We start from the raw sequence: 15,359 nt of genomic DNA, 5'->3' as shown, positions 1-15,359 counted from the left end.
GGCACCCCTCGCCTTCTCCTTGGCAGGCCAGTATGAGAAGCTGAAAAGTCCTTGACTGGTTGGCAACAACTAAGATGTTGGGGTGTTATCAACCTTATTCTCATCCTAAATCCAAAACACAGCACTGTACCAGCTGCTAGGAAGAAAATTAACTCTATCCCGGCCAAAACCAGGACACCCTGAAAAACTGTTCAATTATTTTTCATGTCGCAACAAACTGTGATCAAAACTCTTTTCTTCTAATGGAAAAGCTTGTGCATGAAAACATAGTACATGTAATGTTCATTACAAGACCAGGTTCTGCAATATATATATAGAATGTATGAACAGAAAACTGTAAACTCTTTGCTTTCAAATATGTATGGCCAGGAAAAAAAAAAGAGCTTCAATTTCATTTATTTTGAACTGATTCCTGGAGCTACTGCAATCTTAGTGAGCAGGAAAAGCAATCACCTCTTTTGACTGCAACACAGAATGAGATAAAAGCTTTGCAGCTCTGGGTAACAGAAACCTGGAAAAGTCTGGAGTATCTGGCAAGTTTTCACTTCTTATCTGATAATTCCCAAATGCTGATCTTTTCATTGTTGAAACCCTAGTGTTCCTACACTGAACAGAGAGAAGGCAGTTGAACTTTGCACCTTTTTTGCCTCAGTCAGCAAACAAACATTAGATGTAAAGTTAAATACACGTCTGTTGGTGGTTTGTCAGAGAATCTCGAGATAACATCTTACATTGCTGGCACTGATCTTGGCAGTTAGAGAACTGTTTCAAGTCCTGCTTTGAGACGGTCATCCTTGCTTCTGAATAAATTGAACATTTTATCCACCTTTACCAATAATAGTAAGCATTATCTTAGACCAGGAGTAACACAGTTTCCAATACAGAAGACGAGAATGTCCAGTTATATTGAATTGTAAAGTTATAGAAAACTATATGATCTCTTCATTCTGGATATTGGTAATTATCTATGTTTCCATTATTATGTCTCTGTACATAAGGCCCAGCTACCTAATCAGCAGTTACTTGCCAAATGAAATGGTAATGCCACTCCCAATGTTACCACTGACATTTAGCTGTTGTATCTAATGAAACTGTAAGAACGTACGACGACTCTAATTTCGGAAATGGGTTTCCAGTGGCCTAACTCAACTTAAATCTAGCCTGATGGGCAATGTGAGAAGTCTTAAGAGCTTCTTTCATTTTGGAAATATTATACTTTGGGCATTTTTAATTGCAGTACTGTGAGAATTAAGTTATTCAGGCTTATACTTGATAAACTGTGTGAAGAGATGGTAAATGCAAAACCTGCATGTTTCAGACTGTGCTAGTTTCTACATTTGAGCCTTCAGCAAATTGCCAGCTAAGTGGATAAATGTGCTGACAGAAAACCAGGCAGACTTCCTTTTGAGAAGCTGGTTCTCTTAGATTCCCCTGGACATCTGTTTTTGAATTCTGCTATAATTTTATTGTAATCATTCAATTCTCTGCATAATGGTTTGATTTTGACAAATTAGCAAATTCTCATAAAAAAAAATTATTAAAATTATTTGTAGTGCTCTTTCTGTTTGCTTTCTTTGATGCACTTTTATGGGACAGCATGGTTGTGGCATTCTGGAGTCCTGCATCCCACTGTATCTACTGTATGCAGCAGTAAATATGCAGATGGTACTTGGTTTCATCAGTGCACACCTGACGACTTTTTTTTTTTTAACAATTGTCAGAATCAGAGTATGAATATTTCCAGGTTTATAGTTTCTGCCTGAAAAGTATAAAATTGCCAGCCAGCCAATGTGTCAATTGGATGAATGAGATATAGGGATATGATCAACATGTTTTCAAGGTTCCATTAAAAGGAAAATGTTGTGACTTGACTTCATAGGATATGATATTTAATGTTATAGCTGTGCCTTTATATATTTAATCTGATAATTTAATGACATACGTAATGCAAGTCCTCATGAACACTTTTTGTTCTAACATAATCTCTAGCTCTTCATGTTCATGAATGACTGCATTAGATTCCTGCTGTTCAGACGATGAGAACAGCCAGAGAACGGATTGTGTCAATATCTAGCCGTTAATTCTGAAGCCTGTACACAGGACGAGACAGGAGGATGAGGGTTTAGTTACTCTTTGCAGGTAGTTTTGCAATGCAGACATGATCTCAAAAGGTTGGTATTGTAAGATCTCACTGTTGCATTTTTCTGCTTTAATTTAAGACGTTTCCACTGGGAATGCAGTAGTCAGCTTTTCTCTTTTGATATTTACTTTATTTCCTCTGTGATTTAAACCTGCTAACATGTCATTTTCCTCACCTCTTTAGAAACTTCGGTGATGGTTTTTTCCCTTCCACTAAAACTTCTTGTTTCTAGGATTATTTTTTTCTCTTTTATAACTTGGCATGTTTCTAGTGAACTTCTTGTAAGATTCATTGCTGCTTTACTCATTAAAATCTCTTCAAGGTTTAAGGGCAAGACTGACTTGTCATAGTTCTTATGTGCTGAAAGAATCGTCAATGCTGGAATGATATTCACTGTCAACTCCCAGATTTCTTTGTTAATATTATATCTTGAGAATGCTAGATAAATGAGAAACATTATAGTTGCAGTAAATAATACAGTAGCAGTAAAATAACTTAAAAGTACATGTAGACCTCTTTTGTATAGGAAGATCAGGCCACAATATTATCCTTTCAGCTTGCTGTAAGAGACGTTTTGAGCTATTCTAGATTCCTATAGAACAGTTAAAATAACAACCAAAAGGTATATTTTGAATACTGTACTTAAAAAGAACTACATGCACTGGTTGTGGTTTAAAATGGGTTTTCTTGTTGCCTTCAGAGTTAGTGCATTGCAGTTGCTGAGAGTTAGTCAATATCTAGGAATTGAATCATGATACATTTTTTGTCTTACTTTGCTTAAGCTGTCTAATTCACATTCTTTTCAAACTGACGTCTCTCCATTTTGCTGTTTCAAATGACATAAGAAAGTTCCAGTTGATAAGGAAGTACTGACAGAAGTGTAGGTAGCTGAACTGCTGAGTTCTGGGTGCTTTTGCCTTCTGGCCTCTGTATTTTATCAATGCACCTGAGTGCCTTTTAAGATCTTATGTTGATTATGCACTGGTTGCTATTGAGAAGGAAAATAGGTTAAAAGTGCTGCTATGGCTAGTGGAACTTAATGTAAGTACTAATTTTGTTTTGTTGCTGCTGTTATGCTTTTCTATGGGCTGCATGTGATGATTTCACATCTGATTTTTGTATTTCCTTTAGGCATCAGAGTCTGTTTCCTCTCCCCTTATGGGTATGTTTGATACATGGCATTTGGGCAGATCTGTGTTCTGACTTTCTCAACCTTCTGGACTGAACGTCTTCTCTCTGAAATGGCGTTATGAACTTAAATTCTCTACACTCAGAGAAGGGGGCATGTACAAAACCAGTTCTGGACATGCACAAATGCCCAAGAGATCACTTGGGCTGTGAAGTCACTTTGCTGACCAAAACATACTGTTACTATGCTTCAACTAGTAGTCTGCTGATCAAGTTTACATGTTAATTGTTACCAGTGGAGGAGACAGGTTACTGGAAAGCCTTATCAGTCACCAAACTTGGAAGAGGTTTGGGGATAGGCTGCTGTTACATGACTGTTGATCCCATTTTATTGCTGGGCAATGCAAGAACCTTTGTATTATGAACAGAATCAAAATGAGAATCCCTATTCTACCTTAGCTCTACAGGATTTAGCAGGGTGTGGCCCATTACCCTCGTCTCACAGTTGAAGTGACGGCTCCAAAGCTGTGGAGATTAGCCTTTCTTCTCTGCTTCTTGCCATAGGATTTTGCTGCCATAACCAGCATGAGGTTTTTTTGGTGGAGGAGGGTTTGTTTGTATTTTTTATTATTTTTAATCTCAACACCTATCCATCCATCAAAACAGCTTTATGTATTAAGATGGTTGTAAAAATAATTCATTCCAATTCTCTGTGGGCTTCTGCCCCTCCCGTAGTTTTTGCCTCCCCCACATCTAGGCCCTTGCCTTATTCATTATTGGTTAAATAATTAAAACTGCCTGTACCAAAATACATTGTTGCTGCAAAGTGCTACATGTCATAGTGATGGATTGGCAAACAAATGTTTTCAATCATACAGTAATAATTTTAAAGAATACAAATGGGCATTAAATTAATAGCTAGCAAAGTTAAAGGATTGTATAGTCAAAGGTCAGAATAATTGTGGTGCTGTGAGTACTTCTCAAAAGGTTAACTCATCCATTTTAACTTCAGTGGCATTTTGGTGGCCTTTTAGAGAAGCAAGCAGGTCTGTACCAGTGCAACATTAAAATACACTTGACTTGGATTTTAGAACACTTTGGAAGAAGATGATGAAGGAGTTTGTATATTCAGATTTCCATGTAATTTAACAGCAGTGTCCCTACATATTTCTGAAATTCATTGGACTTTCTTGGCAAGCTTTTTGTAGGAAAGGGAGGAATTATAATTTTTATGATTGCAGCTTGAGATTTATTTTCCAGTCAGGCTCAGGCCTTATGTTCTTTGGGAAACACGTTTTGGTCCAGCAGACCCTAAATCCTTTAAAACTATGAAAAATCATTAACTGGTTGCTCAGCTGAGCACCATGATCCTTAAGAAAACTACTCAGATTTATTTGTTTTTTAAAATAAAGTCATATGAGTAACTGTAGGTCATTTCAAGCTGGATCATTATAAATGATTGTAGATGTTTCTGGTTTGGTTTTTCAGAAGAAAAGCATCAATTAAATTATAAGTAAATGATTATATTAAACAATGTATTCATCCTAAGAGATCTTAAAAACTGTATATCTGTTTATAAAGAACAAATGAAGCAACAGGAACTAGAAAGGTCAAAAAGTTTTTTGAAAATATATATGTTCTCCTTTCCAGTAGAACAATTGAATTAGGCTTCTACAGTCACACAAGTCCGGGTCTGGACTGTAGGCAGAAATAAAGAATTTTTATTGCTAAGATTTAAAGAATTATAGCAGTTGTATTGACACATATTTCCCCAATATTGATGTGTTTTTAGAGGGAACAAATACTGCACCCAGCTGCAGAGATCCCAATTAGGCCTGAAGGAGAGCAAGACAGAAAAGCAGTAAGACCGACAGTTTTCTGAGCTCACAAAATTTCTTGTAATCTTACTGTTGTCTTGAATGATATTTAGAGGACCTTTAAACTCTCTTTCTGAGCTGTCCTCATTATTTGTGTAATTCCAGTTGTGATCTGCCTTAAATGTTGCTGATACTGCAAGGCTTGGAATGGATTAGCACTGATTACATATTAAATCCAGTATGCATGTCATAATATCAGTGGCAAATAAATTTCAATGCTTGCTGAGACATTTTTAATTAGAATTTTGTGTATCATTAAGAACATCTTTGCTCCTGCTCCTTTTTTTCCTAGCTGATATTATCTCTGTCTCACACGTCACTAGAGACCCAAAATTTGAATCTTTTTCCTGGATAAATGTTGCACTTAAATTTATTTTTTCAGGGTACTTTTTGAAAGGCTGTTCATTCTCCTTCCTTGGATGAATGCTGTAGCTACACTGCATGGCAGAAAAAGGCAGTGAGAACCAGCAGCCAGTATAAATCTTCTGTGTTAGGCACTCTCTGATCGTATTTGGTCCAATCCCCAGCCTGACGATGGGTGAGGGTACAGACCACTGGGAAGCTGAGAATGGTATGAGCTCTTCTATGTGGCTGTCAACTCCCCCGCATATTTAGGTTGGGTTTCCAGGAGTTGAGTTTGCCTGGGGTACAAGCGTGAGTGTGGCATATGGAGGCAGAGAAGCCTGTGTGCAACCTCAGCAAAAAGAAAAAGTAAATTTTCCTGTTAAACCAACAGATCAATGAAAAGCCTGTATAAGAACTACGGAAAAGAAGATGTGGGAGCCTCTTGACCTAAGGCGTCTTGGCTTTCCTAGCTGGGAGAGATCTCTTCTATCTAAGTAGCTGTAGCTTACCAAGTTCATCCCCATGAGACTATGCTGGTGGTGTCCAAAACAGAGACAAATAGAGAGGCAGGTCTGTTTATCCTGGGCAGGAACAAACTGTAAGAAATCCGATTCTTGAATTTCGTATGGTACGGGGGAACCCTCTCTGCACCTGTTAGCAAGTAAATTCTAGTTTGAATGTGAAGCTTATTTGCTGTCTTTTCTCTCTTGTATTTCATATTAAATTGGTGTGTTCCTGAGTTTAACCTAATGTTAGACTATTCATTAAAATGCAGTATCTCCAAACAGACATGGCGCTCTACAGTGTAATCCAATTTCTCTGTGAATCACAGTTATGGTAGCAGAACAAGAGAACTTGTTGAAGGACACAGATTGACTGAGAAATGAGATTTGAGAGGGGGAAGTATCAAAGGTGACTAGGATTTACAAGAACAGTTGCTTCAGTAATTGAAAGATACTGACTGTATGGGGTGCATGAGATTATATTTGTGTGGTGTACAGTGCAAAGCGTCCACACATCCCTGGTGGGATATCATGTCCAGCTCAGCTTTAGAAAACACTGCCTTATCCCACATGAGATTGACATCCTAATTAGTTACAATGTTGCAATGAAGAGTGATGACATCTGGCTCTCCAACACTTCATCATTCATCCCTCACTCAGGTTCAGTATCCAGCTATTTTCCCTGCGCGTTTTTCCTGTATGTCCTACCACCATCACAAAACTGGCACATTGCAAAGCAAACTTCATTCTCTCTTCCTCACGCTTTACTGCCAGTTCTTATTTCCAGGTCTGCTGCTGGCTCTCCTGTCCTTTCTTCTGACCTGTCAGGGCAGTTTCCATGTTTACTTTTTTTTTTTCCTATTACTGAAACTTCCTTTTCTTATTGTTTTCACTTATGTCCTCTCTGACTTCTTGAAGACCAAACTCTCTTCTAACTCCCTCCCTTCACCACGTCATACCTGTCTTGAACAGTTGTATTTGCTTTAGTTTTCCTCTCCTGCCCTTCTCACTGCTTGTCAGTCCTCTGTCCTTCCTATGTCCTTGATTTTTCTATTTTCTTTCGTTTTAGAACAGAATGGAACATTTCAGTTGGAAGAGACCAACAACGATCATCTAGTCCAACCGCCTGACCAATTCAGGGCTGACCAAAAGTTAAAGCATGCTATTAAGGGCATTGTCCAAATGCCTCTTAAATACTGGCAGGCTTGGGGTATTGACCACCTCCCTAGGAAGCCTGTTCCAGTGTTTGACCACCCTCTCGGTAAAGAAATGCTTCCTAATGCCCAGTCTAAACCTTCCCAGGGCCAGCTTTCAGCCGTTCCCATTGGATCCCAGGGAGAAGAGCTCAACACCTCCCTTTCCACTTCCCCTCCTCAGGAAGCTGTAGAGAGCAATGAGGTCACCCCTCAGGCCCCTTCTCTCCAAATTTGACAAATGATGTCTTCAGTAATGCTTCTCCTTATATCTTGTCAGAATTAAATTTCCTGCCCCTTTTTTTTTTTCTTTTACATCTCTCCTAAAAATATTTTTCTGTGAGTTCTTCCTCTGTTCCATGCCCAATGTTGTTCTTTTTCTGTGTTGTTCTTTTTCATTAGACTGTGAGTTAGTGTCTCTTTTATATTTTTTTAAAGTCTTTGTTACTCAACACCAGAATATACAAACAACTTTTGCTATTAAATAAAAATGCTTTGTAGTAGTTAGTGTCAACACAGAAATGCAACATTTTGGTGATAAAGCTGTATTTGTCATGTATGTAGCTACTGTCGATTTAGAAAACACTTGCAAAAAAGTTGCTGGATAATAGGGGTTTTTTTGTCTTTGCCAAGTGTACAATTTTGGAACCCTTGATATTTGCATAAAAGCATATTTATATAAAGTGTTTTAGATTTTGTTTATCCTGCAGCAGTTTAGAATCTAAATGTAGAATTTATATACTACACTTTTCAATACTATTAAAATGTCTTCCTGTCAGCTAAAATAAATCACGTTTTAAAAGTATCACTGCAAAAGAAAGCAACATATATATGCCTTTTTACATATCGGGGCGGAAATTTAGATATTGCTGTGTATATACATCATAAAGTACTGTATAGCAAGTGCTAACATAACCCACAGAGGCCTGTAATCAATAAAGCATTTTAGTCAGGACAACACAATTTACCTCTCGTGAGGTACAACAGTACCTTATAACACCCCAGTCCAGTGCAACAAAACCCAATACAATACCAGGAAGAGATGCTGGAGCTGGCTGGCTGCAGTGCCTTACACAACCTGTTGCAGTGTAGCTGCATGGCTGACTTACCCTGGTATTCTTGTATTTGCTCAAAAAAGGCTGGCTCCTGAACAGCCACAACCTTCAAAGTGTTCCTCGATATAGGACAAAAAGAAAAATTTTACGCATTAAAATTACTTTTCAGTCTCTCAGACATTCCTGGATCATGGGGGGAGTGGAGCTAGTAGATGCTAATCTGAAGGGCCTGTGCTCAAGCTAATACAGCGAGGCATGGTGAGAGCAGAGCATTGCCTAAGCAAGGTAGACTTACATCCAGCTAGCTTAGAGCAGACAGAATGAGCCCAAGGCTGCCTGTGGGAGACCTAGCCACCTAATTCTGTGTATTACCCTCGCTTAGTAACATGCTCAGATCATGACTATACCTCCGGTCAGATGGGCCTAAGCAGGAGGGAGAAAAGGGAAAAGGAAGTTTCTTAATTGGTATCTTGGATGTATGGTCACACTGATACAAGTGTAATGCTTCTGGGCTCTGAGGAAGCTACAATTGCTTTGCACCTTTCTGCAACAGCGCTATGCTATATAAACACACCTGCATTCCACACAGCATTCTATTTGGTCTAATTTGGTATTTGGTGTACTATGTACTTACCAGCTTAAGGTAGTGACCAGCTGCCACCCATCTGTTTAATATCTTGTTAGGGGTCATGGGTTATCACACTGGAACATAATTTCACTTCACAGTGCAAATTAGTCTGTGATAGAAGTAGTAGTGTCATTGCCCTTCCTCAAATGCCAGTTATGAACATTTTCTATGTCATTCTAGTACAAGTCACTTTTTACATTAGCAGTCTCAGCTACCTCACAGTAGTACTTTTCTATTTGATCATTTTTCATTTTTTTCAAAGGGATAATGGAAAAGGTGATTCTGTGACAATGCGATTCTTGACACACTTTGAAGAGAGGAATGGAAATGCTAATGTTTACTGTAGGTGAAGATGTGCCTAAGTCTTAGTCTCTTAGTGCAAGACAAAGGGTTTTGTGTTTGCCACAGAATACTTGGATAGAGCATGCTCTGGCAATTGCTTCATTGAAAGATCAGCTTTAAAGAAACTGCTATAAAACAAAGAATGGGTCAGGTTCTTTACCTGATAAACTTATTGTCCTGGTTTCAGCTGAGAGGGTTAATTTTCTTCATAGTAGCTAGTATGGGGATATGTTTTGGATTTGTGCTGGAAACAGCGTTGATAACATAGAGCTGTTTTTGTTCTATGGACCTATTGTTGAGCAGTGCTTACACAGAGCCAAGGCCTTTTCCGCTTCTCACGCTGCCCTGCCAGCAGGATGGCTGAGGGTGCACAAGAAGTTAGGAGGAGACACAGACAGGACAGGTGACCCAAACTGACCAAAGGGATATTCCATACCATATGACATCATGCTCAGTTTATAAGGCGCTTGGGGGAGCGGGGGGGGGGGGGGCGGCGGCGTTCGGAGTGATGGCATTTGTCTTCCCAAGTAACCGTTACGCGTGACAGAACCCTGCTTTCCTGGAGATGGCTGAGCACCTGCCTGCCCATGGGAAGTGGTGAATGAATTCCTTGTTTTGCTTTGCTTGTGCACACGGCTTTTGCTTTACCTATTAAACTGTCTTTATCTCAACCCATGAGTTTTCTCACTCTAACTTTTCCAATTCTCTCCCCCATCCCGACGGGGGGGGAGTGAGCAAGTGGCTGTGTGGTGCTCAGCTGCTGGCTGGGGTAAAACCACGACACTTATGCATCATTCTGTGTATTTGAAATGCAGAGGACAAATGGACACACTCTTTTCTATTGTGAGATTAAAAAACAAACAAACAAAAAATCCAACAAACCCACACAGTGAAATACCTGAAAATTAAAGCTATGTGAAAAATTAATTTTTCACACCTGTAAGTGGAGGTCTGAAGGAGAGAACAACTTGGTTTAGATTAAATGTTTTTATTCCCAGCAAAATAGAAAATCAAAACTTTTGATACAAGATTGGTACTTATTAGAAAAATTGTAGACATGACACTGCATTTTAAAAATTCTTGCACTAAGATTTTGGAAGGGAGGGGGAGCAGGAGAGATCATTTCAATCCTACTTTTAGCATTTTACTTTGTTTGAAATACTTGCACAATCACAGAGGGCAGGAGACACAGGATGCCTCAGGCCTGGGAACTGGAATATGGAGTGGGCATAAAATTACTTCTTCAAAGTGAAATGAGCATTAACAGAAAAAGAAGAGAGACACCACTTTAAAATAGCGATTAGCACGGTGGCTAAGATGACGTCTGGGAGGGAAAGAGGTGAGGTCAAATTAAGGTAGTGGAGAGAACGGAACTTTTTTTCCCTACCGTTTGTCTGACATCTAACTAATGAGTTGCCCAGTTCAAAGACATTCAGGGAGGGAGGGTTTGGGCAGGGAGGTTGACAGTCATGAAGCTGACATATCAGTAGTTCTTGTTTTCCTTGCAAAAACAATGAAATGATTTTTAGGTTGCATTTCAGATGTTGTCAGAGAGACTAGAATGACGTTTCTAATTCGTCTGAAACTTCTTACCCAGCATTATTGAGGATCACTGAATGTGTAACACGTCAGTGTTTTTCATAATTTGTCTGTATAGATCCTTTCAAAATTTTCCTCTTCACCTTGATGGGATTTTTTTAACATTTTTTTATCAACGGCTCTGTCAGATATATGTCATGTTTTTCCTTTCTGAATGTAAATATTCTTCCCCCATATTAATAATGTGTTTCAGCCTTGGTTTCCTGGTTAAATCTGTTTGTGAAAAGAGCACTAGCATTAAATCTTATTAGAACGTATTATTAAACTGGAGATTAGTAAAGTTAGATGGTGTTTTGGATGTGTTACATCTTTTCAGAAATCCCTTCTAGTTGGCCTGACAGCATATGTTGTGCTACTGATTAATTATAGTCATGGAACTGACACTACAGCTATCATTGAGAAGTTACTTTGTGTTAAAAGATCATCTCCTTTCGGGGACTTAAAATCTTTGTGTCTGTAAAATGTTACTCTGAATTTTTTAATTTTCCATCTTTCAGCTCACGAGCAGGGTTCTTTATGTTTTTGAGTGGCTTAAGGCTTCTTAACTCCATCTCCTCCCCTCAGATAGCGTAGGGATAGCCCAAATCCATTTCTCTTCATTCCACTCGCTATGTACGTTTCTACATATTTTAATTGGTTTTCAGATAAAAGAAAACAGATTTTACAGAAGAGCAAGGGATTTTTTATGAGTCTGAAGAAATGTATTTTAGAATAAAAGCTGGAAAATTCAGCATGGCACTCAGAGAGGTAGGTTAGGCCAATTATTCAATGGTTAGACAGCCATAAGCGACAGAATGGATTTTTCCATGACCATGTGGCTCTCTTAAATTGAATGTTTGGAATATAACTTCTCATAAATGTGTGCCTGCTGCAGGCTGATTTAGAACAAGATGTAAAAAGTCATACATCTTGTGCTTAATGCAGGGTTCCAGGAAATGAACAAATAGAGATGATCTGCAGAGACAAGTTATTTTTCCAGCTCCCAACTCCTGACTGTCCAGTTAGAAAAGTCAAGATACAACTACAGTTGCATCCTGCAAAAGGTTTATTCTTGAGATATTCTGCAGGGCCAGCCTGTTCAGTCTTTCCTCTGGAGGACCTTGAGTGCAAAGGAATCCTTAGATAGATATTTTTAATCAGCACAAGGTCTTACTTACGCTGCTGGCACACGTAAAAGAGGCCAAGATGTCATTAACTACTGACTTATTTATGATCTACAAAGTAGCTTGTGTAGGTGTATTGCTACATTTCTGTAAAGCCTTATTGATTTAGGTCTGTCAAATTCTATCAGCGTCTTCCAGCTGACTGAGCTGTTGGATTTTTAGGAGTTGGATTTGTTAATTCTATCTTTGTAGAGACAAAAAAATTAATCCTTTTCTAAGGTACAGAACTGCTCTATGATTACCATTTTCATACTGAAGTAGTTAGTCTGCATCTCTTGCCTCCCTTCTTCCCAGATACAGCTAATCAGTCCCATACAACTTACAGTTCACTGCTCCTTCGATTCCTCCACCCATTAAGCACAAGAAACTCTTGTAAAGATGAAGAGTCCTTGTGCTTCATTTGCACAAATTACCTGCCGTGATGTTAACCAGACAATGTGTGCATTTAGGAGCTTGGCAGAGGTAGTCCCTCTGGGCTGAAGGACGTACGTGCCTCTTGAGAGACTCTCTCATCGCATGAAGGTTCGACTGCTGGGAGGGATATGATTCACCCTCAGAAGTGGTGGCAGTTTTTGAGGTTAATTGTGTTTAATTGAATCTGACTCTGCATTTTCAGATAAACCATGTAATATGTTCATTTGAATTTGCTATCAAACTTCTAATTCTAGGTTTTAAAAAGCCGAAGAAATTGCATGAGAGAAAGTCCTGCATTGTAATTACTGCTGGCATTTAAATAGAGTAAGAAAATTCAAATCCTATTTCAAAGATAAGGGTTTTTTTAACAGAAACTTGGCTATAATGTATATATATAAATTTAACTCATAGCAGAAATAGAAGATGATATTACTGGTGTGTTTTTAGACATAAAGGAAAGATTATGGGAAACATGAAGACATGATACTAAAATATATCATAAGAATGTAAGAACATAAAATTAGACAAAGGACAGAGTTGGTTGTTTTTTTTCAAGTACCTTGACTTTGGAAAAAAAAAAAAAGGAATGTACTGAGCTATAATATCTGTATGCATATGTATAAGCATTCATACAGTCATACATATGAATTACTTCTGCCTTCCCCAGTAAATACATTTTTATGTACTGCTACCATGGAAGCTAGGGGTAAAATTCCCATCAATTTTAATGACAGTGGAATCAGACCTTAGCTGTACTTTGTCATAAATATTTTCAACTTTGGGCATTAGGACCAGGGATGTATGTTTATAGTGAATTATTTCTGCATTGTCATAGCCTCGGAACTCTGTTTAGCATTATTTTGAAGTATTTGATAATTATTATCACTGTTGTTTCATTTGAAGCTTTAAGGAACACGTTTTCAAAGGATAAAGTCAGTGTGACTCCAAACACTTGCCTGTTCTACAGAAAGAGGCCCTTCTGCATGTGACAAATAACTGTGCCTGCACAGCTGACGGCTGTTGAAAAGGAATCACTTGCACCTTCCTTCCTACCTGAAAACAAAACACTTATCAATGTTTATGGAAACAGCCTATGGCAAGTTCTGCTGCTGTAGGAAGGGAGACAGTAAACCTATAGGAAAGGGCTATGGAAAGCTGGTACTGCAACACTTCGGGAGTCTATTTTACTATCTAGGAAATAAAGCTACTTCAAGGAAACTACCAGTTAAAATAAAGGCTCAAAATGTCTACCCTTTCTATTATTCCAGTTGCTATATACAGGAATATACTGTAGCCATTTTAAAGTCCATTTCCTTGTATTCTTTACATCACCTGCGTGCAGGGAAGTCTCATATTCTGTCCATTGTCTAGGATTAGAATAGTTGAATGGGGTCAAGGTGGTTTTGTTTTCTGTAAGCACTTGACAGCATTTAGTGTACCTTATTTCCCATTTTTCCTGTATGGTGAATAATATCTTATTTTCTTTGTGTTAAACAAGAGAGATAACCTTAATTAAGAATTTAATATACAAAATTGTAAAATTTTGCAGGGCACTTGAGCAGGGGACTAATATTTGCAGGAACTCTCTTTCTTGCAGAATACTCTCTCTTTAACCCTCCTGGTAGGTGTATGTTGCCTCAATGCAGGCAAAAAATAATATTTATGCATGTTACCATGGCATCATCACTACTTGAATATGTTTGTAGTGTTTTCTCTGTGACAATCTAAGAAGGCGAGGTTGTAGGAAGAGAGAGTGTATTTTTCCTAAAACCATCTGATGTGGCTGGGTGAAATAGATGTGCTTTTAGGAACACAAATTTTTCTAGGTAGTTTGATTATTCTTTTTCCAGCTATGTCAGTTGGTCCAAGAAAATACATTCTCTCCGCCTACAAACTTTGCCTCACTTGTAACAGTTATGTCACTCACAACTCAATATTTGACAAAAGGAAGTCCCAGCAGAGTATGTTAATTTATAGCAAAGGATAGTGTTTTGACTCCCTGAGCATGCCTTATGTCATGTTATTAGATTGATAATAATAGGGATATATTGAAAGGTGCTGGGCTAGATATCAAGAAGAAAGTTTTCTAGGGATTAGAATTTAAATGAAAGCTGACAAGCTGCCATAGACTTTGTAAGGAGCAAAACCAGACCCATAATGCCCATTAATGTAATTCAGCTACAATGAGGAGAAAATGGACTTATTACAAGTTATGTATCAATAATGAGGTTTTAGTGAACAGAAAAATAATGCAAGGCTATTCAAAGTAATTACAATTATTTTCTTATGAAGACCTATAATAATATTTTACACCGTGCATGCCAGAACTATAGGTTGGGGTTTTTTTTTTTAATTTTTGCAGCACCTACCTCAGAGGTACCATTCTTTAGCTCCAACACAAATTACAATAAATTTTACATTTGCAGGTCGGTGCATGATAGAGATTGAATCTATTTTTTATCCACAGGTAATCATTATCCCCTTCAAAAATTGCATTGTTGATGGTTATATATTGAGAAAGTTGTATTACTGTCTCCCAGTCATGTTGATAGTTGAAGCAATTCATCAACACTGTGCTTATGCACTCTTTCAAATTAAACAATCTGTAACATTAATTTCCACGCAGAATAGGAAAAATGACAGATTTTATTTTCCAGTTTTGCAAATGATTCTAGAATGCTGGTGTAAAAAGCATTTATGATCACAGTGGAAGAATAACTTTTGAAAGGAAAGAAGAATTTAACAAAATGTTGTATCTGGAGAGTTCTGTTATAATTCTGGAATATAATTAATGAACCAGTTTGGGGCATCTAGAAGCCAAAATAGAAATCAGACCTATAATTGGAAAACATAAAAAATGCAGGGAAATTTCCCAGGGCCTTGTATAGAGGTAGAATAAAATCTTGACTTTTCATTTTAATTGAATAGTTTTTCAATATGTACTCAAAAATCAAAATATTTTTCTGCTCTTG

General features: G+C 38.0%; 1 protein-coding gene across 11 annotated transcripts in view; it reads right to left on the bottom strand.

The window, feature by feature from the left end:
* The window catches only part of B3GALT1 (beta-1,3-galactosyltransferase 1), a 212,259-nt gene that overhangs the window by 83,763 nt on the left and 113,137 nt on the right, over positions 1-15,359 (bottom strand). The window lies entirely within an intron of this gene.

Source organism: Grus americana, chromosome 6 (assembly GCF_028858705.1).
Source record: "Grus americana isolate bGruAme1 chromosome 6, bGruAme1.mat, whole genome shotgun sequence".
Classification (NCBI taxonomy): domain Eukaryota; kingdom Metazoa; phylum Chordata; class Aves; order Gruiformes; family Gruidae; genus Grus; species Grus americana.
The sequence above is the reverse complement of the archived record's forward strand: the minus strand, read 5'-3'. Positions and strand labels throughout refer to the sequence as shown.